The sequence below is a fragment of the Amaranthus tricolor genome, chromosome 8 (genome assembly GCF_026212465.1).
Source record: "Amaranthus tricolor cultivar Red isolate AtriRed21 chromosome 8, ASM2621246v1, whole genome shotgun sequence".
Classification (NCBI taxonomy): domain Eukaryota; kingdom Viridiplantae; phylum Streptophyta; class Magnoliopsida; order Caryophyllales; family Amaranthaceae; genus Amaranthus; species Amaranthus tricolor.
In genome coordinates, this window is record NC_080054.1 from 8341062 (window position 1) to 8368753 (window position 27692).

The window sequence follows — 27692 nt, forward strand, 5'->3', positions numbered from 1 at the left end:
AAATATGAATATATAATGTATGTATAAAAAACTGAAAAAGTATTTACCTTTGGTGAAATTGTATGAAATTAAGGGCTTTACTCCTTGACTTCACAAATTTGACAAGTGCATAAAAAAACATATGGATTGTCGGTTGGTTCTTTTGTAAAATACGACCACATATGTGAAACAGCTCTACCACTAGGAGGTGGCATTGATGGAAAAGGTTGTCTTACTGGTTCATCTTCATCTAAATTTAAATATAAAGACATACTCAGATATATACCACAATATATAATTAAATAATAATTTAAAATTTAATCAATTTGAAGAATAAAATTATAAAACTAACCGATAGTTTGGAAATTGACTCGTTTACCACGAGCTTGTCTTTGTTGTTGTTGTTGTTGTTGTTCTTCATGTGATCTTGTTGATGACTGTCGAGAATTATGTATCCCAATAGGGGTTGTTGGTTCCTCTTCTTATTCTTCTTCTTCATCAATTTGTATTTCTCTTTCCACTTCTTCTGCATAATTGTGTAATTCTTGGTCGTACCCTTCTGGATAATTTGGTTCATAATTATAATTACTAATCGAAGGTGTTGTTGATACCGACAGAGTTGAAATGACCTTTCTTTTGGAGATAGAACCTCCCAATGATTTTGTCACTTTAGTAATTTTTTAGAGGCTTTTTTCAAAAAAGAAGACATGATAATATTTAAATAATAATAGAATTAAAAAATAAATAAATAAATAATTAATAGACTAATTATGTAATTAACTAAATTAAGAAATAATTAAAAAACTAATTATGTAATTAAGAGAATAATTCTGTAATTAAGTAATTAAGTAGAGAGAGTAGGAGAAGAGATGAGTTGTGAATGAAAATGATTGAAAGGGATGGGTATTTATAGAGAAAATGGCAACGGCTATAAACGGCTAGTTTTCACGGTTCTGGTTCCATGGAACCGCTGGGCCGGTTCACCATGACCGGTCTCGGTTCCGGTTCCATGGAACCGTTGGACCGGTTCACCCGGACCGGTTCCAACCGGACCGGTTCCGGTTCCAACCCGCGGTTCTTAGGTCCGGTTCATGCAGTTTTTTTTCGGCGGTTTCACGGTTCCGCGGTTCGGGCCGGTTCAGAACCTGTCGCGAACGGTTCCGGTTCCGGTTCCAAATCCGGTTCCAAGCGGTTCGGGACCAGTTCGGTTCCGGGTAACCCGCCCCGTGGCCATCCCTAAGCAGGATCATTGGTTTCGGCAATCCACTGGCATTAATAATAAGAAAAAAAAAACGAATAATAATAATAATAATAATAATAATAATAATAATAATAATAATAATAATAATAATTATTATTATTATTATTATTATTATTATTATTATTATTATTATTATTATTATTGTATTGCAAAAGCGAGCGTGACAACTCGCAGTTAAACTAAAAGATTGAGTTCCATTTTCAATCCTTTATTTAAACTGAAAGCTTTGTAGCCAATGTAGCTTCAAAATCTAGAAATAGTTATTGTGCACATGATCCATTTTTCCTATTTTCCTTGTATCAGTGAAGGCCTATGTTTTCCTTTTAAATTTTCTGAAGGAAGTTGAAGTTTAACATCCTATATCAAGTCATATACTCTATGTAAAGAAGTTTTTAGGATTACTTTTTTACCTAAGAATTCCTTAGCATTGATTTAAATATAGACACAAAATCATGGGCACTTAATTTCGATTAAAAAAACCAAGCATCCTACAAAATGCTCATGTTTAGCTACTGCCTCTATCAAATAATTTATCAAAAAATGGTAAGATCTCAAGATGAATCCAAAAATGATCTCTTTTGATACCCTACTTTTTAGCTAAACACTCCATGACATTAAATTCCAAACAATTTCAAAGTTGCGTTGAAAGTATTAATTAACTGTATAGTAATTGGGGTGAAATATTACCTTTTAAGGGGATGAACATTAGGGATGAAAATGGGTTGGACTCAACTCTAATTATCCACACACTAACTTTACTTCGGATAATGTTGGAAATATAGGCCTATTCAAGATCCTCTCAAAATCTTCTTATCACTACAATCATCAAAACTTATTAATAGTAATAATAATATGTAGAACATTTGTATGAGAAATGTGTTTAGAGTTGTGTTTAACATGTGTTTGATATGGAAATGTATGGTGTGACACGAACTTGTCTTTACATTAAGAAAGTTATTTTCCGACTATTCCAAGTGTAAATGGATGGAGCTTTTCTAAGGTCAACACATCCACCAAAAGTAATGTACACTTACTACTTGAGGTGTGGAGTAAATACCACTTTTGCAAAACTGAATAGAAATTGTAACACCCCACTATTTTTAGCATAAAAAAGTAAATAATAATAATAATAACGATAATAATAATAATAAATAAATATTAACACCCCACTTGTTAATGTCACGTTTTTGAATGAGCGGCGTACAACGTATGTATAAGATTTAAAATTTAAAAAAAAATAAAATATATGAGTATTAATTAAGGGGGCCGGTTATGTGAAGGTGAGGGGGGGAATGATTATAGTTATGGGGTATAATTAAGTTGCCTTAATTAAGAAATGTAACCCCCGAAATAAAACCCCTCAAAACCCTAATTTTCATTATTCATTCTATCATCCTAAGTTAAACATATAAAAAAAAATCCTCATAGTGTCTCTTATGCTGCCACCTTTGGAGGAAGGAGAGGGGTTTCGGTTGCTCGGTTTTGTCTTTCGAGGGTTGCATCGTTCTAAGCTTTGGAAATTGTAAGCTTTAATCTATAACCTTTTTAAAATTCTTTGTATTTTACATTCATGAATTAAAAAAAATAATATATATGATGAAATTTTTTTTAAGACTAATTGTGTATATTTTCTTATGACTCTTACTTGATTTTTTTGATAAAAAAAAGGTGTAGTATTTCTTTAAAAAAAATTATTGTTGTTGGTGTTTCGTTTTTGAAAAGGAAAAAACTTTATATGATAAAAATATATATCTTATAAATATTAAAGTGATAGAATAAAAAATTGGATGTATAGATCTAGAAGTTTAAAGTTAGAATTTTGTTCTTCTATGTGTTATTCTTGAGAAATAAATTAAAGTTCTTTAGTTGATGTTATTTTCTATGTTTTAATGGTATACATATATACATGATATGAATATATTATTATTTTTTAAGATTTGTGTTAATATTTATATGTGGCTATTCTTTAAGATTTGAATTTAGAATTTGGGATTTGAGTAATTGAATGTATAAAAAAATATATAGTACAATAAGATAAAATTAAACTTTCAGTTTAATTATGATCATAATTCAGGTCTTGTAAGTATTTATTTTGTTTGATGGAAGGAAGAATTAAAATTTTGAGATTTTGTAGTCATAACAATTTGTCCGTTAATTGAAAAAAATGTGAATAAATATCAAATAAATTGTAAGGATTTGTAAAAGTCACTTTTGGGTAGAAGCATTCTGCCTCGTGTTGCGGGTCGCGGTTTCAGTGAGTTCGTTGTGTGAATTTGGGACGTTTTGGTGTTCGGTAGTAATCAAAAAAAGTAAACGTTTAAAATGATTAAAAATAGTAAACGACCTTTAAGAATCATGACATTTCTTACCCAATGTAATTGGTACTTTCCGGACGCAACAGTGAAGTCGATTTTTCAATTTGCACATTAGAAATTGCCGACTCTGACCTGTTTTGTTGTTGTATGTTTTTAGAACAATTAATTAATTAGATGTCTTATTCTATTAAAATGTAGATATTTAAATACAAAACTAAATGGTTAAGTGTAAAGTCACTTAGATGTTGATTTGGAATACGCTCTAATACGTGTTTTTATTTGGTTGTTGTTTGTTGTTAGGACCTCAATTCCTGAGGGATCATTAAAGTATCTTCCTGATTTACGAGGTTGTGTTTGTGTGCTTATTTGGAAAAGGTACATACACTCGGAGGTTGATCATTCATATTACTTTGGATATCACCTTTATGTGATTTATATTGTTGGATCATGTTGGTTACTAAGGAATAGATTCACTTAAGGACTTAGACCCCCGAATAATAAATTAATAGTAATGAAAACTCCTTTTAAGGAGGAATTGGTTTGGGAAACCCAATAGGGTTATGGAAAGGATACTCCTAATAAGGAGAATTGAAAATAGGTACTGAATAGGGTAAATTGGTCCCCATCGGCAGGGCCCTAATAAGGGCCATCATGGGGGGTAAGCATACAATTAACCTTGGCAACCCGTTAAGATATCGGGCAATGTCTTGGTCGGTAGTTGCCTTTGGATTAACTCTCCCTTGTGTATTCTACCAAACTTATTATTCAAGCAAGTGATTGGAGAATTAAAGATGAGTCATCGCACTCAATGGATTAAACAGGGAACGATAAATTATATTGGAGCCTTCGTATGCTAGGTGGATTGTGATGTAAATTATGTGTTTGTTATACGTATTGAATATCTGCCTCTAACATGTACTATGTTTTGAAAACCTGCGATGATGTTGTCTTTGAAAACTAGCAGACTGCTTGCCAGCTAGGACATTGGGAGTGAGGATTCTACCTTAGTTTTTGAGGCATCGCAAAATTATCTTTGTATGTTTCGAAAGTTTAAAACCATAATTTTCTTAAGCACTATTTTATGCTTAGTTTTCTTTTAGAGGCCTAAGGGGTTCTCGAGTTGTATGAGGATTTTTTTTAGACTTTCTTTTTTTTTTTCCACTACTATAGTTTGATTACCATAGTCTCTACAATTAGAACGTATCTCGTTCAGGGTGGAACGTATCCTTGGACTTTTGTGTTTAAACTTTCATTAATGGTTTGGATGTCACTTGTTGAACTACGACTTTCGGTAGAATTTTCTAGTTGATTTTATCCGGGCCATTATAGAAATAGAGATGAGAAATTGACAATCATGTGTCTTTAAAAGGATGAAGCATCCACTATATATAGCCACGTTCAAAAACTCTATTTCAACCATCATAAATCATAGTCAAAGAGCATAAATGTATTTTAATAGAATTAAAACACTGCATAAATAAAAGTATAGTTGGAAAAAACATTAAATGACCTTTTATCCAAAAATAAGTAACATTGTGAATATTTATGGCCTATGCACCTACTTTGATTTTCATGAGCGCTCTAGTTGAATATTAACCCAAAATTCTACGTATGAGGTGGCCAACCCCTACACTCACATAGGTGGATCCTCTCAAGTATCACACTACAAAGTACTACAAGATCCATTAAGAGGCCAAGGACTCATCCCTCGAATATAGAGCAATGCCAATAAATGTTGTAGGGATAGGTGAAATGCATGCTCATCCATGTTTGGGCTTCAGCACTATCCCCCTCAACACATCAAGAACCACTTATCTTAATAATGCTTTTGAAAAAGGTATGTATAGTATTCACATTTTCTATTTAAGGAGTTTTTCCCCATACGAGAATCATGGTATTTTTTTCCCCTATGAAAGAAATCATATCAAGAACCACTTATCTTGATATCCTTTTGATAAGGTAATGAATGGTATTCTTAATTCCTCCTAGAGGAAATTTCCCCTTTGTAATTTATATCAGATATCATACTTATCTCAAAAGAAACATCATCAAACACAAACATACAATTACTTCACGTAACAAATAGTTTGATGCTCAATTCAAGTATGATACTCAAAATAATAAGAAATATATATGTACTCCAAACTCATCATGATTATAAAAAGAACAACTCATGCATCTCTAAAGCATCTTGAACACTTAAAGCCTAAACTTAAATTAGGCTCCCACCTTAAAGTCATATGCTTAATTTAGATAATTATATTTGTCCCTTTCCATATTTGTTCAACACAACAACATTAGTCACACAACTTATTATGAATACCTTGTAACTCTTCAATATAGTAACAAATATTCATATACCAAAAAAAGTGACTCAATCAAAATTATGAACAAAATCACAAAGAGACTCGTCAATTACCAAAAGTCTCATAAGTTCTTCAAACCTAAAGTATTTCCTAAAACATCTTTCCAAATATTATAAATACTTATATGAATAATATTTTAGAAAAATATAAGGAACATCACATACTTAAAGAGATTTAAGCATACTATAAATTAATAACCTTTAGTAAATGCACCTTAAAGAATTTTATCAATAATACTCAAATAAATATTATTTTTGACAAGGAAAACATTTAGAATATGCCTTCATTTAAGGAGTTTAACCATACTTTTAGAACATCTCATTATAATCACTAAGGTATAAAATCTACAATTCTAATCCTTAGTATTACTATCCATTTTATCTTCAAAAAGTTTCTACATTGTTTACAACATACAAGCCACAATGCATACAAACCAAATTTTATGAATCACTATGAAATTTTAAGTAATTACCACACATTTTTAACTAATCAATATTCATATAAAAACAAGCGATAAGAGCTTTAAACCACATATTCAAAATCTTACTAAACTTCCAATATCCAGTCTTTCAACATCAAGAAATAAATTGTTTTGAATAAAACCTCTCATTCAAAAACTCTTAAACAGAACGAGTAAACTCTAAATCATATTGAAAATATGAATATTTACTCAACAAATTAATTTATAAAATAGACAACTTAGAATTACTAAGTATTCACCTTTTGCACTTAACAATTAAAATAAGTAGAATCTAGTTTCCACAAGCCAAGCCACTTGCTAGACTAAATTAATTAGTCATAAACAGTATAACTCATGCACAATAATTTATCAATTCATAAAAATGGTACTTTAATTCAATATAATTAGTATGATGTAAATTTACCCAAGTAGTAAATAATACAAATTACAACCCCCACTGTAACACCCCTGAATTTCCAACCCCTTAAACGAAACCAGAATCGTGAAGGAAGGGAGGAAATTCGGGTGTTACATAAAAAGAAAAGGGAACATAATTAAAATAAACGCTAAAGATTAATTGAAAATGTGAGTAAGTGAAAATTTCGGCAGCATCTCTCTTGAAAACTGAGGATGTGACAAGAATATATAAATGGATAACATAACTAAAATAATCTAAGGCCTTTAATACCTGCAAGAATACGTCACGAAGGAAAGAATCATCGTCGATTTCTCAAATCATGAACTCTAACGAGGATCGTGGTTCCAATGTTAACGCATCGATCTGACGGATTCGAAAGGAGTATTCTCACTACTGTGCATGCAAAAAACTACGCAAAGGAACTATGGATCATACAAGGAGTAACATGGCTCCATACAAAGAAATTATACAATCCCAAAACGAAACTTTACAAGTAATATAGAAGCTACAAGCAATAGACATTTTGTAAACAATTGTTACGACCGTACTCCGCTCTTTCCCCCAAAGCAAAGCAAAAGAAGCTCCTATACCTGTCATGTCAAGCTATGATCCTCCTGCTGCTCAACATAATGACCATAGTCAGATGTGTCATAGCAAGAACATCATAGAGAGTCATGAGCAAACAACAACAAACACATACACGTCAGTAATTAATGAACTTATAACCATTGAAGTCATTGAACAAAACTATAGACTACAATATAGTATGGCAATAAGGAGTCTACTCATCTGTCTAAACACCTCTATTTACTCATAATTTCTCTTTCAAACTACTAATCTCTCGAGTATATTCAAAGGTAGTGGATCCTTTCTCTATTCATGGCATAGTGACACGGCCAAGGGCGTTATCGGCCATCCGGCGCCCATGGCAAAGTATGAGCTCATGCCCCCTCCAGCTAACCCTCTCGAGTCCTACCTTCGGGAAAAACTAACACACTGGGGTACTAAACAAGTGAAGAGGCCACCATATTGGGGTTTGCAAAGCCCGCATGGTAACACCTCGGTCAAGGGGCGGTATCGGCCATCCGGCGCCCAGTGACCCAAGCATGCTCATACCCCCCTTACGGTGGTCCCGTCGGACCTCATATAGGGGACTACTAAATCAGCCGGACATAATCCAGTTGAGTCATGCCAACTAACCATAAATCAAGGCTCAATAAGTAGGAAATCACTTCGATACCACGCACAACCATGGTGTGTTCTCTACTATTTAGAAATCTGTTCTCATAGTCTCCTAAGGCTTTTATTCTACTTGCCTATATTACTATTATTACTCTTCACTAACATGGTTTACTTTCTCGCGTTCTATAATTCTAATGCAATGCATATAATCATGTAATATGGATAATACTTTGAAACGATGAATATGATAATTAATTGCTGCGTGTACGTACCTACAAGCATCACTGCATGACCACAAGTTACAAAAATTATCCAACTAAGGGTATACTTTTCTCTTATAAACCGGGAACCTATACAAGTTAGGAATAGAACTTATAAGTTCTCTTAACTACTTTGTCATACTAGCTAAAAGCCAAAGTAACCACTATCATCCATTCGCGACAAGTTTTCAATTACTTTTAGCACGTACACATCTCATTCAACACCAAGCATAATCGTCAATTCAACAATAACACAAGTTTTTTCATCGATAAAGAATAAAAGGATTGTGTCGACTGTTTCATTACACCAACTAAATTTGAGTTATAACGGTTCACATCATCTTAATATAATGCGACGATTCACACTTAATGTTGATGTAGTGCTAATATGACGACAATGACGAATCTTAAAGTTATCACATCGCAATATCATTTATTATATTCTCCAAGGTTAGAAAGAACTAAAATCAAGACATCATACAAGTAACTTTAATAATTCTCAACAGTTGACACTATGTTCATGGCTTATTACAATTATGTATTTATGATGTCAATAACAACCTAATGAGGTGTTAGTAACTCTCAACAACTAAATCCCTAACAATTAGCAACTACTACTCCCAATTAACAACCAAAACCATTTCTATAGTCAACTATAATAAAAATCATTAGTAATTGCCACAACAATAATCAAGCAAGTCTTAAAACTACTTATAAGATTATTGAATTAATCATCACACCACCAAAGTAGCATACAAACACACACACACACTACTAGTAATCACATCTAAATAAAACCCTAATCATTTCATGTTCAAATAAAATTCTTTTAACTATTACCCATACTAGAATTCAGTGAGACTAATACACAATAAACACATAACTCATAAACATGGTAGATTCTAGTTAGAAATAGTAAATTAATCAATTTGAAAAGTGAGAGATGGCTTACAATGGGTGAAACTAGAAAATGGGTCAAGAGGTTTGTGGTTCTTGTGGTGGTGGCGTGACTCAAGGTGTTGGTGGTGGAGGAGGGCTGCGCGGAGCCGGTGGGGAAGCAAACCCACAGCCTACTGCTGCTGTGATGCGCAACTGCAGCCGCCTGCTGCGGGGGCTACACGTGGGAGTGAGGAGGAAGGTCGAGTGCTGCTTGTGGTGGTTGTGAGAGGCTACCAGCTGCTGCTCCCGGGGTGGTGGCTGCTCAGTAGTGAGGGAGAGCGGAGAGAAAGGAGGAGAAGGAGGGAAGGGAGGCTGCTGCTGCTGGTGTTTCTGTGGGGCCGTGCAGCGGCTGGTGGCGGCCCAGCTGCTCACTGGCGGCGCAAGGGGAGAAGACATAAAGAAGGAGAAGAGGGAGGAAGGAGAGTGACGGCTCAGCTTGAGCATTTAGAGTTTTCACAGGTTTTATACTTGTTATTGCTATTATCATTATTATTAATATAGTTGTTTTTAATTATTATTATTATTATTATTATTATTATTATTATTATTATTATTATTATTATTATGTTTATTATGTTTATTTATTATTAGGTTTATTTATTTATTTATTATTATCTCGATTCATTTTTTTGCGAGACCCAACTAAGAGACTCACCTTCGTGGGCTCACACATGTTAATAAAATAATCATTTTGATTCGAACCTCTTTATTTAAGAAATCGTAACTATATTTTTTTAATATATATATATATATATATATATATATATATATATATATATATATATATATATATATATATATATATATATATATATATATATATATATGTTTACATTTAAATTCATGTATGCAAGAAATTTATTAAAACTAATTCAGAACTAATTAAATATAATTGTAAAAAAAACTATTAAAATATTAAATAATTACGTCATTAAAATCTCCGGGTGTTACACCCACTTAAATAACATAAGGACAATTCAAAAATCAAAGTTGATTACGATAAGTCATAAAAACAACACAACTTAATGAATTTAGGACTATCTTCCAATAATAATTTTCTTAACATTCCACTTAGAATATGGAGTTTTGACACTAGGTTTTAGAAAGAAATAAATCAACATTTATGTCATAAAATAATCATGCAATTTTAATAAGTGTAGAAACTGCTAGAGTTGGTGAACGACAACAAGAGTGGGGTAAATTGTTGTTTTAATAAGTTTATGTATTTTAGCCCTGTGTTTGTGGAATTAGATTGCGGAATTAAAACTTAAAGTTAAAGCAAAAAAGTAAAAGAAATAACACAATTTTACGTGGAAACCTTCTAGGCCTAAATAGAAGGAAAAACCACGAGTCCTCGAGATTTCAAAACTCTCCAATATGTTTTAGGTAATTAGTTACAATTACATAAAACAACTACACGTAACTAGGCCAACTTCTCTTTCTCTTTCTCTTGCTTCACTCGAAGCTACTCAAATTCTCTTGCTTCACTCGAAGCTTCTCCAATTCTCTAACTTCACTCGAAGCCTTTCTAATTCCCTAGCTTCACTCGAAACTTCTCCAATTCTCTAGCTTCACTCGAAGCTTTTATAAATCCCCCTCTAGACTTACCCAAGTCTAGTAACAACAATTCTCTCAAAATCCATTACAAAGGATAAATTCCTAAAGATAAAATTAAAGAGTTGCACAAGAAAATATTATAAATTAATTGACAATTTTTGGAACAAAAATATTTCTTGTTAATTTTAATTTCTCATGTATGGATTATTCAAGTTCCATACATTCCCTTTTGAAAAATAAACAACTCATCTATTTATAGGAGTTTATGTAGCTAGTAAAATGGGAATAACTACCCATTACTTCCTTATTCCTAAGATTAAGGAGAATTAAGTGGATCTTAGATCTAAAGAATAAAAACCCACGGTTAGTTCCTTATTAAAAGATAAATAGGTGGAGGCTTGATTTTCAAGTAAAAAGCCACGGTTTATTTTTTCTAAGAATAGGCAAAGTAGTTTTACTCTTAATTAGATCCAAAATAAAAGCCTACTTTTAAGGAGAAAAATAAGGAGAGAATTTTTCCACTCTTAGAAAGTGTATGGTTATTATTAAGGTGGTTATAAAATATTTTGTCAATTAACTTATTAAATAAATAATGCAACAAATTAATTTTAACTAATAAATCAACAAAAAAAAATCAAAAAATACAATTAACAGAATTTTCCAGCTGACGTAAATTCTCCAAACTCCAGTATGGGAACAAAGCATTGTCTGCATTTACCAGTAACGTCAGATCATCAAACTTGGGAACAGTAGACCTCGTGTCTACATTTGACATCCTAAGCGATTTACCTGATCTAACTTCCTTGGATACATTTAACATGTAAAACGTTCATAGACTAAGTCATAGGCACCATCAACGATCTTAATCACGACCGGATATCAACTTGCATACAATCTCTAAAATACATTTGTTTATATTAAGTGTAGTCATCATCATAACCTAAGAGAGCCAACAAATTCCCCCTTTTTGATGATGACCAACTTTTAAACAAACTTAAACAAAATAGAGTAAAACCAAAGTCATAGAGCATGCTAGAGATTAAAGCTACCAAGCATATATAACAAAACAGATTACTCTAATTAACAGAATTATTAAAAACAACATAAGCATAATCAGAGCATTCAAACTAATTCATAGAAGTTCATTACTTATGCCTTTAAAATAAACCTAAAACTAAACAACATAAATTACTAAGATACTTAGTGTTACCAATTTAGAATAGACAAAATCGTAACTTAAATTAAATCTAAGCATAGTTAGAGCATAATAAACAATAATTTATTTTATCAAAGCAGATATTCGGAGCATACATCACAAACAAACTTAATATTATAAAATCATCAAAGCATATACATATAATTCATTATCAGAGCACTATAACTGCTTTAACAAGTTTCAGTTTTAGAGCATTTCATTCAAAATATGTTAGAGCATATCAGAGTATATTGATCAGAGTATGTAATCATCTTTCATTCAGAACAATTAATCAGAACATTAGAGCATGCTACTTTCCTTAGGCAAAACAATGACAATAAGAGAGTTCTGAACTAAGTCATATCATATCTCAAGCATATACCTTTTAAGTTTGTGCAATTATTCCCCTTTTTAACGTCATTCAAAAAAGAGAGGAGCTTTCATACCACAACACTAATTATATAAGTATAGTAATTAAAAAGGTAAGCAAGTAGAAGCAGTAATGAAAAGCAAATAATGAATGATGCAATCAAAATATGCAGCAGTTTAAGTGTCACAAACAATAGAAGCAGCAGTTTAAAAGGAGTATCAAATTATATCGTATACCCGTATTGGTACACCCAAAAATACTAAGATAAATTATTTGTTTGATAAGTGAAGCATCATGAGGGAAATACAGTAAGGAGGTGGATTAAGCTGCAGGGTTATCTTCGTCTACATATTCAGTTTGCACCTCCACTGTGTCAAGTTTGGCACTGAGACGAGTCTCTATTTGTGTAAGCTGATCAGAAAGTGACGCAAAGATGACGCGCACTTCATCTTGGTAAGAATGAAATCGAGACTGAAGAAGCTACAATTTATCAAGGATAGGATCGACAAAAACTGAAGGATTGGCAAAACCAGTGAAACCAAGACCTGGTAAATTAGGTGTAGTGGTTGGTGGTGGTGTACAAGGGATAGGTGAAGGTAGTGGTCATGGAATGTGTTGTGAAGGTGGTGTATCTGGTTTTGGTGAAGAAGGAGTTGTCTTTTTAGGCTCATGGGAGGTGTGTGTGGAGGAGTCATCATCTAAACTAACTACAGGACGCTTCCCTTTAGAAGCAAGCCTAACACTCTTTCTCGGTGTTACTAAGGGCTTCTTCTTTATTGGCATCTTGACCTCCTCATCACTAGAATCATTTTCATCAAGGTCCTCACCTTTCTCTTCCTTTGAAGTTTCCCCCACTTCCAGCTTCTTTCTGTTCCCCTTTTGAAACAACCTCTGCCTCATCAGTGGTGGCAGTGGGAACAGGTTGTTGATCCTCCTCATTGATGTTCTGAACCTCTTTTTCTTTTTCTTTTTCTTTTTCTTCTCCTCATCCTTTTTTTGTCTGAATTTTCTTCCTCTACGTCCTCGTTGGAAATTTCCTCCAGAATCCCCTTTTTTGATACTTTGAGGTGCAAATTGTTGAGACATTTTACACTAATTTTGCTATTGGCACTCATAGGGAACTATAGGCTGTCCAACGGGACTCTAAACTTCTTGAAAATCCATGTTAATAAACCTCCATATCCTAGCATAAAATTCTTCTCTATACAATCAGATAAATGTGAGATCATCAAAGAAGGAAAATTTGATTTTGATGTGATTGGCTAAACAATGGATTAAGGTTGCATCACGAAGATTTACTACGCTACGCTTTGAGTTGCGTGGCAAAATGAATCTGCGAGTAATGTTGTAGAGTAATTTATGCAGTGGGGACAGAGTGTTGTGACTAATTCTTCCTTTCTTTTCATTAATCCCTAAAAACTTTAACACAGTTTTTTCATTGATCCCTGAAAAAAGAATTCTTTGTACCAACATAATACGTGTCCAACCCTATAGCAGGAACTTCAAACCATTCTCCAAGCATCATACAGTTAAACTCGATTTTGATTTCTTTAACGACACTTGAACAGACTCCATTATCAATTGAAAAATTAAAAATAAACTCACACATAAGGTTGGGATACAGTGGATTACAGAAAATTTCTGTCATAAGGGTTTCCAAATGTTGATTCTTAATAATGGCATGCAATTGAGGAAAGGGAGTAGTGTCATACCAGTATTTATCGAGACTAAATCCTACTGACATCTCCTTTGCAATTTCTTCTAGACTTTTTGGATTAACAATCTTGATTTTCTTTGATGGTCTAGATGATGTTCCCTTTTTGGTAGAAGTGTTTTGGCGTTTTGAACCACCATGCATGGTTGATGAGCTTGGTGGGTTAGATTGTTAAGGTTCTGACGAAGAGGATAAAGGTGCAGTAATCATCGGGGAAGGATGTACGACCTTTAATGGCTTAGGTGTTGTTGCTTTTGACGTCTTCTTGTTAGTTTTCTTGGATGAGGAGGTAGCTTTTGGTGTTTTCATGGTGAGTAAGGTCGGTGAGGAAGAAGATGTGTTTGAGAAGATGAATGAGAGCGACGGTTTGAGAGTGAGAATAGTGAGTAAAATGATGTGAGGGTTTAAAGGGAGTGATATGAAGTGAGGGGTGTAAGTGGGAAGAGTTATAGAGGGTGAAAGGATGGTTACTTGAAGGGTCGTACTATAATTCATTTAATTAATTGTACGTGTGAACAAGGTGGACAATGAATGGTTAGTAGATAGCTTCATGGAATTGGTTATTAATATCAGTTTTTCGATCCGACCCTCATTAATAATTATTTTACGTTGACCACTAAAAATGATGCTGAAAAAAAATATGATCATGTCTCTCTTTTTTTTTTTTTTTTAATTTGAGGACTATCATTCATAAAACAAATGCTGCTATGGTTTGATCAATTTAAACATGCATTGAAGAAAGCAATCATAGGATATACTTTAAGTAACTACATACCTAAACCATTCAATGATTAATTTCTTTATCCGGGTTTTTTGTGGATGAATCAACCTTCCAATTTTAATTTTGCTTTGAACGTTTGCCATAAACTTTAGTGGTGCTTGATCATGCCAAGTTTCAACCTCATCTTTTCATGTTGTTCCCTTGGAAGTGGTTTAGTCATAATGTCTGCTATTTGCTCATTTGTATTGACATGCTTAACAGTTATATTTTTATTTTCCACATTATCTTTGAGAAAATGATGTCTTATATGAATATGTTTAACTCTGGAATGATGCACGGGATCTTTAGATATGCACATGGCACTAGTATTATCTCAATAAATAGGATCACATTCAAATTTAATACCAAAGTCTCTTAGTTGTTGCTTAATCCAAAGCATTTGGGAACAGCAAGCTGCTGCTGCCACATATTCTACTTCTGTAGTGGATAATGCAACGGCGTTTTGTTTCTTGGAACACCAAGACACTAAATAAGAGCCAAGGAATTGTACCATACCTGAAGTGCTTTTTCTGTTTACAAGATCTTCCGCATAATCTAGATCACTATAACCTTTCAAATCATAGACATCACTTTTTGGATAAATTAGGGATAAGTCATCTGTTCCTTTCAAATATCTTAGAATTCTTTTCACTGTTGTATGATGTGATTCTTTAGGATGTGATTGAAATCTAGCACACAAACCAACACTAAATGCAATATCAGGTCTACTGATGGTTAGATTTAATAAAGAACCAATCATGCCTCTATACATGGTTTGATCAACATCTATACTATTTGAATCTTCATCTAATCTAACATTTGTAGCCATAGGCGTCTGGTTTGTTTTAGCATTGTTTAAACCGTATTTCTTAAGATGTTCTTTTACATATTTTTTTTGATGAATAAAAATTCCATTAGCTGTTTATTTTATTTGCAAACAAAGGAAAAAAATTTAGTTCTTCCATCATACTCATTTCAAATTCAGTGCTCAAAAGGTTAGCAAATTCTATACATAGCAATTCATTGGTGGCACCAAAAATATTATCATCAACATAAATTTGTACAACTAAAATATTAGAACCTCTATCCTTGAAGAATAAGGTTTTGTCGATTTTACCTCTGACAAAATCATTTTCAATCAAAAACTTTGATAATCTTTCATACCATTGTCTAGGAGCTTGTTTTACTCCATAAAGAGCTTTGTCAAGCTTATAGACATGATCAAGAAAAGAAGGATTTTCAAAGCCATGGGATTGTTCCACAAAGACTTCTTTCTCAAGAAAACCATTCAAGAAAGCACATTTCACATCCATTTGATATAATTTAAAATTCATAAAAGCAGCAAAAGAAATTAGAATTCTAATAGCCTCTAACCTGGCTGCAGGAGCAAATGTCTCTGTATAATCGATCCCTTCTTGTTGATTGTACCCTTTGACCACGAGCCTTGCTTTGTTTCTTACTATGATTTCGTGTTCATCCAATTTGTTCCTAAATACCCATTTTAGTCCAATAACCTTTTTGTGTTTTTGTAACACCCCGGGATTTTCTGACGTCATTAATTAATATTTTAATAACTTTCAGGGATTTTATAATTATATTAAATCAATTTAGAAGTAGTTTTAATAAATCCCTTTTATATACGAATTTAAATATTAACATATAATTATATTAAAAATACGATTGCAACCTCTAAAATAAAGAGGTTAGAATCAAAATTATTATTTTATTTATACGTGTGAGTACACAAAGATGAGTCTCTTAGTTGAGCCTCACAAGAAAATTAATCTAGATTAAATAATAATAATAATAATAATAATAATAATAATAATAATAATAATAATAATAATAATAATAATAATAATAATAATAATAATAATAACCATGATAAAAGGGCATGAAACCCTTGATGTCCAAAACCGACTGTCACTTCCATCCCTTCTCTTCCTTCTCCTTTTTCTTCTCTCTCCCTCACTACCTACGCACCACCAAGCCACGCAACCCCCTCCCCACGAAAAGCCGGCAGCCACCACAGCAGCAGGCGTGCCTCCCCCCCACGAGCAGCCAGCATCAGGATATGTTGCACCCTTATAGCAGCAGCGTAAGGCTGCGTTCCTTCGCACGTACCAATGGCAGCTGAGCTGCAAAACAACCACCAGCAGTGGGTGTGACAGCCGATTGTCCAGCCTCCACTGTCACACTCATCACTACCACATAAACCATTTTCCTTTCACCCCCTTTTTCTAGTTTCACCATTGTGAGCCATCTCCTCTTCCCCTTTTTATTTTTTTTGTTGTTCTAATTAAAATTATATAAAGTTTATGAGTTTGGTGTTGATTTTGTGTTAATTTCATTGAATCTTATTATGGGTAAGAGTTTGATTGATGATTTTAATATAATTATGAATTAGGGTTTGAAGTATGAATGAAAAAGATGGTTGTGTGCTATTTTGGTGGTGTGGTGATTGATAGATAACTTTACAAGTTATTTTAAGGCTTAGTTTTGTTGATTATTGTTGTGATAGTGATAGTTGATAATGGTTGTGATTGTAGTTGATTATAAAAGTGGTTTTGGTTGTTAATTGGGAGTGATTTGGTAATTGTTGTTGTTTAATTGTTGTGAATTACAAATACCCTTATTAGGTTGTTATTGAAGTTATAGATACATGATATTACTAAGCCAAGAGCATAATGTCAACTTATCGTCAATGGTTGCTAAAGTAATTTGTCGTGTTGTTTTGACTATATTTCTTAATAGCTTTGGAGAATGTAACAAATGATATCCCGATACGATAACTCTAAGATTTTCCTTATCGTTATATTAATGTTATATTAAAATTGTAAGATTAAGTTGTGATTAGTTATTTTTTGGTAACGCGAGCCGAGATACTCAAAATTAGTTAATGTTAAGAAACGATTCACACATACTTCTACTTTAAATTGATGGAAAGACTTATGTTGTGTTGAGTTAATGATTTTGACTTGTATTGAATAAGTTGCGTGCTAGGGTAATCGGAAACTCATATTGAATGGGTGATAGCGGTTACTTTGGTAATTATTTTGGTATGGCAAAGTAGTAAAGGGAACTTATTAGTTTCACTCATAACTTATATAGGTGCCCATTTTGTAAGAGGAAAGTAGAGCCTTAGTCGGGTGATTTTGTGACTTTTGATCGTGCAGTGAAGCTTACAGGTACGTACACGCAGTAACGAACCCTTATATGCAATTTTATTTAAGACATTATTGTTCATTGTAATAATATGCACTGCATCAAAACTGTGAGATACTAGCGAGTACGCCTTATACGAAACGCTGTCGACTATGAAATCCTTGCGCTTAGAATAGTTATAGAGAATGAAAGTGATAGTAGGAGGCGGGGACCACACCCCCTTATTTATTTAAGAAATAGATTATGCCGAATTGGTGTTAGAATGACTCCTTTATAGGTGAATTTCATATTCTATTGAGTGGCTCAGTGGGTTTTGGCGCGCTGCTATTCCAGGGCGCTCATTAATAGTTGAGAGTGGAAGTTATTCCCATTTGATAAGGTACTAGATTATGATTAGCTGGCGTCACTCAACTGTATTATGTCCGGTTATTTTATTAGTCCCCTAGGTGAGGTTCGACGGGACCACCGTAAGGGGGGTATGAGCATGGTTGGGTCATTGGGCGCCGGGTGGCCGATAACGCCCCTTGACCGAGGTGTTACCATGCGGGCCTTGCAAACCCCAATATGGTGGCCTCTTCACTGATTTAGTACCCCAGTGTGTTAGCTTTTCCCGAAGGTAGGATCCGAGAGGGTCAGCTGGAGGGGGCATGAGCTCGTACTTTGTCATGGGCGCCGGATGGCCGATAACGCCCTTGGCTGTGTCACTATGCCAGGAAGTAGAGAAAAGATCCACTGATCAAAAACTATTCAGTGATAGAAAGTTTATTCATTGATAGAAAGTTATTTAATGATAGAAGGTTCTTTCTTTGGTAGAAAACTTACGCGTTGAGAAAATGTTTACTTTTTGATAGAACGTTCACTCATTAATAGAACATCTACTTACTGGTAGAATAGTTTATGCTAGTGAGAAGTGTGCCTAAGTTAAGTTACCTCAAGGGTATTACAGACTATGATCTCACTTACCTTAAGATAGACAAGCTCTATAAGGTCATGTGTTAGAAATTCTGTTAATGCCTTGGACGAGTTGAACTATACGTGTTTTGCAAGAGTTCATGTTAAAAAAAATGGAGCGTGAAGACCTGCATTCTACCCAAGAACACATGGTTCGGGTTGGCAAGCACGTAATGAAATCAAGAAGTAGAAGTGGCCGATAAACGGTTACTATCTGTGCTTGCGTCTTATGAAATCATCTTATGTTGTTTTATAATATAATGTTATCTAGTAGTTGGCCCTATTATATTTGATGCTAGTTACTGACGTGTACGTGTTTGTGTTTATGTTTGATTGTTGATGACTTTCTATGATTGTCCTGCTATGACACATTGGCCTTTGGTCTAATGTTGAGCAGCAGAAGGATCATAGACAGGCGTAGCAGGTATTGGAGCTTCTTTTGCATTACATTGCATTGGGTTGGAATGATGAGGGCGAAGCATAACTCGTGTCATACCATTATCTTTTGATTTTGTAGCTGTTGTTATCTTTTGTAAGCTTTGGTTGTATATGTTTCGTTATGAGGCCTTGTGTCCTCCCTTGTATATTTGTATTTTTGCTGCGTAGCTTATAACTCTGTATGGTTTTAAGGAATTAAGTCTTTTTTTTAACGCAAACGTCGACACTGGAACCACGATCCATGCTTGGCATGTTGATTTGAGAAGCCGGCAACGAATCATTCCGCCGTGGAGATTTTAAAGGCAATGATGCCTTAGATTAGTTTAATGTTTTTATATTGCTAATTGCTCTACCACATGTTCGATTTTTAGAAGAGATGCTGCCGAAATTTCCACGCACCTTTTTAAAATTAATATTTAACATTTATCCAAATTCTTTTTCTTTCTTATATGTAACACCCGAATTTCCTCCCGTCCTTTACGGTTTTGGTTACTTTAAGGGGTCGCAAATTTTGGGGTGTTACAGGTGGTTACCCGAGCCAATGGTCCCTGTTTCGACGCTTTGTGTCCTCAAATTCGTTGAGAAATTGCTTGAAGTTAGAAGTTATTCGTGAGAGTTTGGGTAGATATGGGATAGGTGCATATTGCATATTCATGTATAATGATTATCATTGCACGTGCATAGATAAATATATAGTTTGTTTAGCTTGTTATGGGACTCCTTCTCATGTGTGTTATTATTATAATTAAAGGTTATGATGGTGGTTTGAATGATGACATGATTTAACAAATCAGTAGATTTGAATTATGTATTTTCAAGTAATAATGAAAATTTTGAGTACTTGGTTTAACTCATGAGTTGTATTATAAGTAGTCATTATGGAGATATGATGTATGAATGAAGAAATTCTAGAGAAGTTGGTTGCATTGGGAACTTTCTCTTGCTCGTGATGATTATACGAAATTTAGTCTTATGTGTCTGAAATTTGTTCATGTTAATTGTTTTCATAAAGCTTACGAGTTTTGATATTGATCCTATACATGAACCCACTGTTTATTTATCTGCTTGAGCATTCCGTTTGTCAAGTGCATTCGTTCATCATAACATAGAAGGTGGTGATCATAATTCTCTTGAATATGTTTAATGACTGTGCAAGTATAATCGTAAGTAGTTGAGGTTGAATATGGATAAGAGCTAAAGAGTAATAAGAATTCGATATATTATAAATGAGAGCAAGGGGTCTTGTATGCGATGCCTTGTAAATAAAGTTTTAATCACCAGTTGATGATAATAATGCAGTCATAGCTAAAGTATAGATGCGTTAAAACCTAAATATTAATTAAGGAGAAGTTCAAGAACACGTTAAGAGTTTATAGTTTGAGAATTCAACCCCCAATTTTGGGCCATGATCTATAAGAGTATTATTGATATATTTTTCATATAGTGATGAGTTGAAGTTAAGAGATTGTTTTCAACATCTCTAAGTGTTTAAAGTTAATGCTATAGTAGTTGAACCAAATTATCACATTAGTATTGTTGTTTAAATTAGAATTGCCTCAATATTTTCATTTGAAGTTATTATTCTTACTAGGTTGAGGCTCTCGACCTTTGTAATTAGCTATAGTAACATTGGTGTTGAGTTTTAGTGAGGCATAATCGTGTCTACCAATAAACGTTTTCAATCTTATACGGTGATTGAGACTGATGCTTTAAATTGGTTAATATAATATATGTATTTTTTAGTTCTAAACCCAACATCTTATGCTTGTAGTGAGACCTTGAAAATAAACTATAGTCATCTATTAGCCTTACTAATCACTTTATATATATTTTGACGAATTATATACTATAAGGGTCCCCTGTCATTGATTTTGATTTTTGTAAGTATCCAACTCTCATCATAATGAATATACTATTTCATGTTTGTCGAAGGATAATGACCTTTAAATCACTATTTGAAGGGGTTCCTTGGATAAAAATATGGGCGATTTTTTTTTTCTTCTTAAAGACACATGAGTTTGAGTATCAAAGGGGAAAATTATTATTCGCCAGTTCTTTGAGTTTTGTATTTCATTGAGACATGGTATATCATTCATACATAAGTCGGTAACTTTATATTAAAGTGGATAGCTAAATTATAATCATCATAAACAAATTTGCATGTCAAGGGCCTAAGGATTGATTCGAGGGAGCACTATGGAGTTAAGACTGATAATTTTGTCTTATTAAATGTTTATATGGAGTGATGAACGTTTTAATCGGATGATAATGTGAAGAAGAATCGTGACGGTTTTAAAGCGTTAGTTGGATAAAATGATATTTGAAATTAAAAAAAAAAGAATCAGTAATATTATAATTTGTTTTTCTCATGGCCTTCTAGGCAGTTACAAGACATAAGGATAAAATAATCTGATGATGAGGTGGAATAAGCGTCTTTGTGCATGCAAGATATAGTTAAATATTTTAAGTATTTTAGAGTATCTCATTGATCACCAATTTAATAGTCCTGCTAGTGTATTGAAATGATAAGACTTAGATGAGTTTATAAATGAAGCCGACTTTACGCAATTACTGTTTTAATAACGATTGATGAGATACGTGGTAAATTAAGTTTGGAGGGTTACCGAAGATGATGTGGTCCTCATAAAAGCGAAGAGGTGTTTTAAAATCTAAACATTGGAAAAAAAAAACGACAATGAGATATGAATCGAGATAATGGATTATGTCTTAAACGATTATTATACAAAATCATTATTATGCGATAAATAGAGTTAAATAATATTAGCACTTGTGTTAAGAAGAGTTTTAATTTGTTGGTACTAAATCATTGGATCGTAATAAGCATTTGATGAAAAGAGTTTTGAAATTTTTACAAGTTTTAATACAAACGATTATGTTATAGTTGTTAGTTCTAAGTTTCGCATCTTAGGTCGAAGGTTGATTGAATCCCACTTGTTTGCGAAATAATTGTAATGCATAATTTTAAGTGTTATGTTATTTTGTTAGCTTTGTCTTGTTGTACTTTAGTATAGTGTTAGGATTGTTAATGTAACAGTCCTATGGTTGCGATAAAGGTGTTATAGTTAGTGTTGTGATGGAAATGTTATGGTCTAGATTGGATATTGTGAAAATTAGTGTCGGTATTACAACTTTATCAAATTGTATGATACATGACTGCTTTGCTATTGATATTGGAAATTGTGGTGATGTAGGCGTGTTCATCAATTATTATTATTATTTTTTTTTTCATCTTGCTTTTTTTTAATGTATACATAAAATGTCATCTCTTTTGATCATCACCGTTATTATTACCCTATTAGTACCATTAGTACCGTCGTTATATATGTACATGATGCATTACTTTAGTCATATATGAGTTCGTGATCTTAATTGATATAAATTCTATACTTTCAACATATCTAGTTGTATGGTAAGTGAATAGCTGGAAAAAAAAATGTCTTCATGATTCTAAATCATCCTCATATTGTCGTAATTATGATTTGATATTATGATGGATAAAGGATGTTATTATTGAACAATTACGATGTGTATTAGTAATATGGCTGTGAACGTATAATTATTAACTACAGTAACTTGCTAAAAAGGTGGTATATATAATTGGATTATATACTTGAAACATGTATTATGTTATGAGTTATTAATTTGAGTTGTTGATCTACTAATCAAGTCATGATGTATGATTTAGAATGTTATAAAATTATTTGATCATATATGATTAATGAAAAGAGGATTTCATGTTAAGTAAAAGGTTAGGATTATGTTATGATAAGTGAAGTTAGCGGTGAATCGATTTGGGAGGTGATAACCAATCAGTTTTGTAAGATTCAAGTATCCTCAGGTCTAGGGTATCTAATTGTAATACGAGTTAAGTGTTGAGCAACTTCGTGCATCTTACTTTTAGTACTTTGTTGTTTTGATGTTTTACCCCCATTTATGGTTTAAATTACAATAGTTAAACCTTTCGCACATTAAAAGATTATCACAAAGTACGTCCTTAGGTGGTCACGTAGAAGTGGAAAGGTTGTTTGAAGAATTACATTAGATAAAGGGACATTTCGTGTTGTTACAAGCTCAAGTGATACACTTTTTAAAAAGGCACATGTGCTAGATCCATTAGTTTTGTAAATATTGAGCAAAGTTGTCTTACTAAGAGAACATATTCAAAACTAGATACTAAGGTGTGTAGTACTGAAATCAGAGATATTAAATAATTAGAGTTCCATGGTCTCACCACGTTATCCCTGCCCATGTTTCGAGGTTAGTGAGTTACGGGGTCGTAACTAAGTTTTAAGGGGGGTAGAATATGATAGAATTTTGCACGTTTACACGCATTTTCTCCTGCATTTTCACACATTTTCGCCTTTATGATAACAACCTATTACAAATTGCATGCTTTTGATTGATCGTGTTGAGTCAATTGTATGATTTTTACATGCTTTTGATTGGTTGTGTTAAGTCAATTGTGTGACATTTACATGTTTTGATTGGATGTTGAGTTAATTTTAGGTGATTATGAGTACTCGAAATGAGATAGGTATGAATATTCAGATAGATTGAGTATCCTTTTGTTAATAGTGTCAATAAAGTCAGGATCCTTGAGTCAATTCCGGAGCTTAAAATCATTAAAACACCTTCTTGGGTTATTTGAAACACAAATTTTCATGAATTGTACTCTTATTACTCTAGTTTCGTGGACAGAACTCCTTTTAAGGAGGGTAGTCTGTAACAACCCGAGATTTTCCGACGTCATTAATTAATATTTTAATGACTTTTAGGGATTTTATACTTATATTAAATCAATTTAGAAGTAGTTTTAATAAATCCCTTTTATATACGAATTTAAATATTAATATATAATTATATTAAAAATATGATTGCAACCTCTAAAATAAAGAGGTTCGAATCAAAATTATTATTTTATTTATACGTGTGAGTACACAAAGATGAGTCTCTTAGTTGAGCCTCGCAAGAAAATTAATCTAGATTAAATAAATAATAATAATAATAACCATGATAAAAGGGCATGAAACCCTTGATGCCCAAAACTAGCAGTCACTTCCATCCCTTCTCTTCCCTCTCCTTTTTCTTCTCTCTCCCTCACTGCCTACGCACCACCAAGCCACGCAACCCCCTCCCCACGAACAGCCGGCAGCTACCACAGCAGCAGGTGTGCCTCCCCCTCCACGAGCAGCCGGAAGCAGGCTATATTGCACCCTCACAGCAGCAGCATAAGGCTGCGTTTCTTCGCACCCACCAACGGCAGCTGAGCTGCGAAACAACCACCAGCAGTGGCTGTGACAGCCTATTGTCCAGCCTCCACTGTCACACTCATCACCACCACATCAACCTTTTTCCTTTCACCCCCTTTTTCTAGTTTCACCATTGTGAGCCATCTCCTCTCCCCCTTTTTAATTTTTTTGTTGTTCTAATTAAAATTATATAAAGTTTATGAGTTTGGTGTTGATTTTGTGTTAATTTCATTGAATCTTATTATGGGTAAGAGTTTGATTGATGATTTGAATATAATTATGAATTAGGGTTTGAAGTATGAATGAAAAAGATGGTTGTGTGCTATTTTGGTGGTGTAGTGATTGATTAGATAACTTTACAAGTTATTTTAAGGCTTAGTTTTGTTGATTATTGTTGTGATAGTGATAGTTGATAATGGTTGTGATTGTAGTTGATTATAAATGTGGTTTTGGTTGTTAATTGGGAGTGACAATTGGTAATTGTTGTTGTTTGATTGTTGTGAATTACAAATACCCTTATTAGGTTGTTATTGAAGTTATAGATACATGATATTACTAAGCCAAGAGCATAATGTCAACTTATCGTCAACGGTTGCTAAAGTAATTTGTCGTGTTGTGTTGACTATATTTCTTAATAGTTTTGGAGAATATAACAAATGATATCCCGATACGATAACTCTAAGATTTGCCTTATCGTTATATTAATGTTATATTAAAATTGTAAGATTAAGTTGTGATTAGTTATTTTTGGGTAACGCAAGTCGAGATACTCAAAATTAGTTAATGTAAAGAAACGATTCACACATAATTCTACTTTAAATTGATGGAAAGACTTACGTTGTGTTGAGTTAATGATTTTAACTTGTATAGAATGAGTTGCGTGCTAGGGTAATCGAAAACTCATGTTGAATGGGTGATAGCGGTTACTTTGGTAATTATTTTGGTCTGGCAAAGTAGTAAAGGGAACTTATTCGTTTCACTCATAACTTATATAGGTGCCCATTTTGTAAGAGGAAAGTAAAGCCTTAGTCGAGTGATTTTGTGACTTTTGATCGTGTAGTGACGCTTACAGGTACGTACACGCAGTAACGAACCCTTATATGCAATTTTATTTAAGACATTATTGTTCATTGTAATAATATGCACTGCATAAAAACTATGAGATACTAGCAAGTACGCCTTATACGAAACGCTGTCGACTATGAAATCTTTGCGCTTAGAATAGTTATAGAGAATGAAAGTGATAGTAGGAGGCGGGGACCACACCCCCTTATTTCTTTAAGAATTAGATAATGCCGAATTGGAGTTAGAATGACTCCTTTATAGGTGAATTTCATATTCTATTGAGTGGCTTAGTGGGTTTTGGCGCGCTGCTATCCCAGGGCGCTCATTAATAGTTGAGAGTGGAAGTTATTCCCATCTGATAAGGTACTAGATTATGATTAGCTGGCTTGACTCAACTGGATTAAGTCGGGTTATTTTATTAGTCCCCTAGGTGAGGTTCGACGGGACCACCGTAAGGGGGGTATGAGCATGCTTGGGTCATTAGGTGCCGGGTGGCCGATAACGCCCCTTGACCGAGGTGTTACCATGCGGGCCTTGCAAACCCCAATATGGTGGCCTCTTCACTGTTCTAGTACCCCAGTGTGTTAGCTTTCCCGAAGGTAGGACCCGAGAGGGTCAACTGGAGGGGGGCATGAGCTCATACTTTGCCATGGGCGCCGGGTGGTCGATAACGCCCTTGGCTGTGTCACTATGCTAGGAAGTAGAGAAAAGATCAACTGATCGAAAACTATTCAGTGATAGAAAGTTTATTCATTGATAGAAAATTTTTTAATGATAGAAGGTTCTTTCTTTGGTAGAAAGCTTACGCGTTGATAAAATGTTTACTTTTCGATAGAACATTTACTCATTAATAGAACATCTACTTATTGGTAGAATAGTTTATGCTAGTGAGAAGTGTGCCTAAGTTAAGTAACCTCAAGGGTGTTACAGACTATGATCACAATTACCTTAAGATAGACAAGCTCTATAAGGTCATGTGTTAGACATTCTGTTAATGCCTTGGTCGAGTTGAACTATACGTATTTTGCAAGAATTCATGTTAAAAAAAAAGGAGCGTGAAGACATGCATTCTACCCAAGAACACATGGTTCGGGTTGGAAAGCACGTAATTAAATCAAGAAGTATAAGTGGCCGATAAACGGTTACTATCTGTGCTTGCGTCTTATGAAATAATCTTATGTTGCTTTATAATATAATGTTATCTAGTAGTTGGCCCTATTATATTTGATGCTAGTTACTGACGTGTACGTGTTTGTGTTTATGTTTGATTGTTGATGACTTTCTATGATTTTCCTGCTATGACACATTGGCCTTTGGTCTAATGTTGAGCAGCAGGAGGATCATAGACAGGCGTAGCAGGTATTGGAGCTTCTTTTGCATTACATTGCATTGGGGTGGAGTGATGAGGGCGAAGCATAACTCGTGTCATACCATTATCTTTCGATTTTGTAGCTCTTGTTATCTTTTGTAAGCTTTGGTTGTACATGTTTTGTTATGAGGCCTTGTGTCCTCCCTTGTGTATTTGTATTTCCGCTGCGTAGTTTATAACTCTGTATGGTTTTAAGGAATTAAATCTTTTTTTTAACGCAAACGTCGACACTGGAACCACGATCCATACTTAGCATGTTGATTTGATAAGCTGGCGACGAATCATTCCGCCGTGGAGATTATAAAGGCAATGATGTCTTAGATTAGTTTAATGCTTTTATATTGCTAATTGCTCTACCACATGTTCGATTTTTAGAAGAGATGCTGCCGAAGTTTCCACGCACCTTTTTAAAATTAATATTTAACATTTATCCAAATTCTTTTTTTTTTCTTTTATGTAACACCCGAATTTCCTCTCGTCCTTTACGGTTTTGGTTTCGTTTAGGGGTCGGAAATTCTGGTGTGTTACAGTTTTGGTTACAGTTCTAAATGCCACACTTTATTTCTTTCAAATTCATATAATTCATCTTGCATGGCAATCATCCATTCGGAATCTTTTAAGGCTTCTTCGTGATTTTTGGGTTCCAATGTTGAGAGGA

At 33.7% G+C, this 27692-nt stretch overlaps 1 long non-coding RNA gene across 3 annotated transcripts; it reads left to right on the forward strand.

The window, feature by feature from the left end:
- Window positions 1-2555: 2555 nt before the first annotated feature.
- On the forward strand, window positions 2556-27283 carry LOC130820537 (uncharacterized). Of its 3 annotated transcripts, XR_009045226.1 has the most exons (5): window positions 2556-2762; window positions 3856-3930; window positions 17888-17964; window positions 19290-19316; window positions 26998-27283. It is a non-coding gene; the product is annotated as an uncharacterized LOC130820537 (long non-coding RNA). The 3 variants fall into 3 exon arrangements; XR_009045225.1 differs by lacking the exon at window positions 19290-19316; XR_009045224.1 differs by lacking the exon at window positions 26998-27283 and having other exon boundaries at window positions 19290-19785.
- The last annotated feature ends 409 nt before the right edge of the window (window positions 27284-27692 follow it).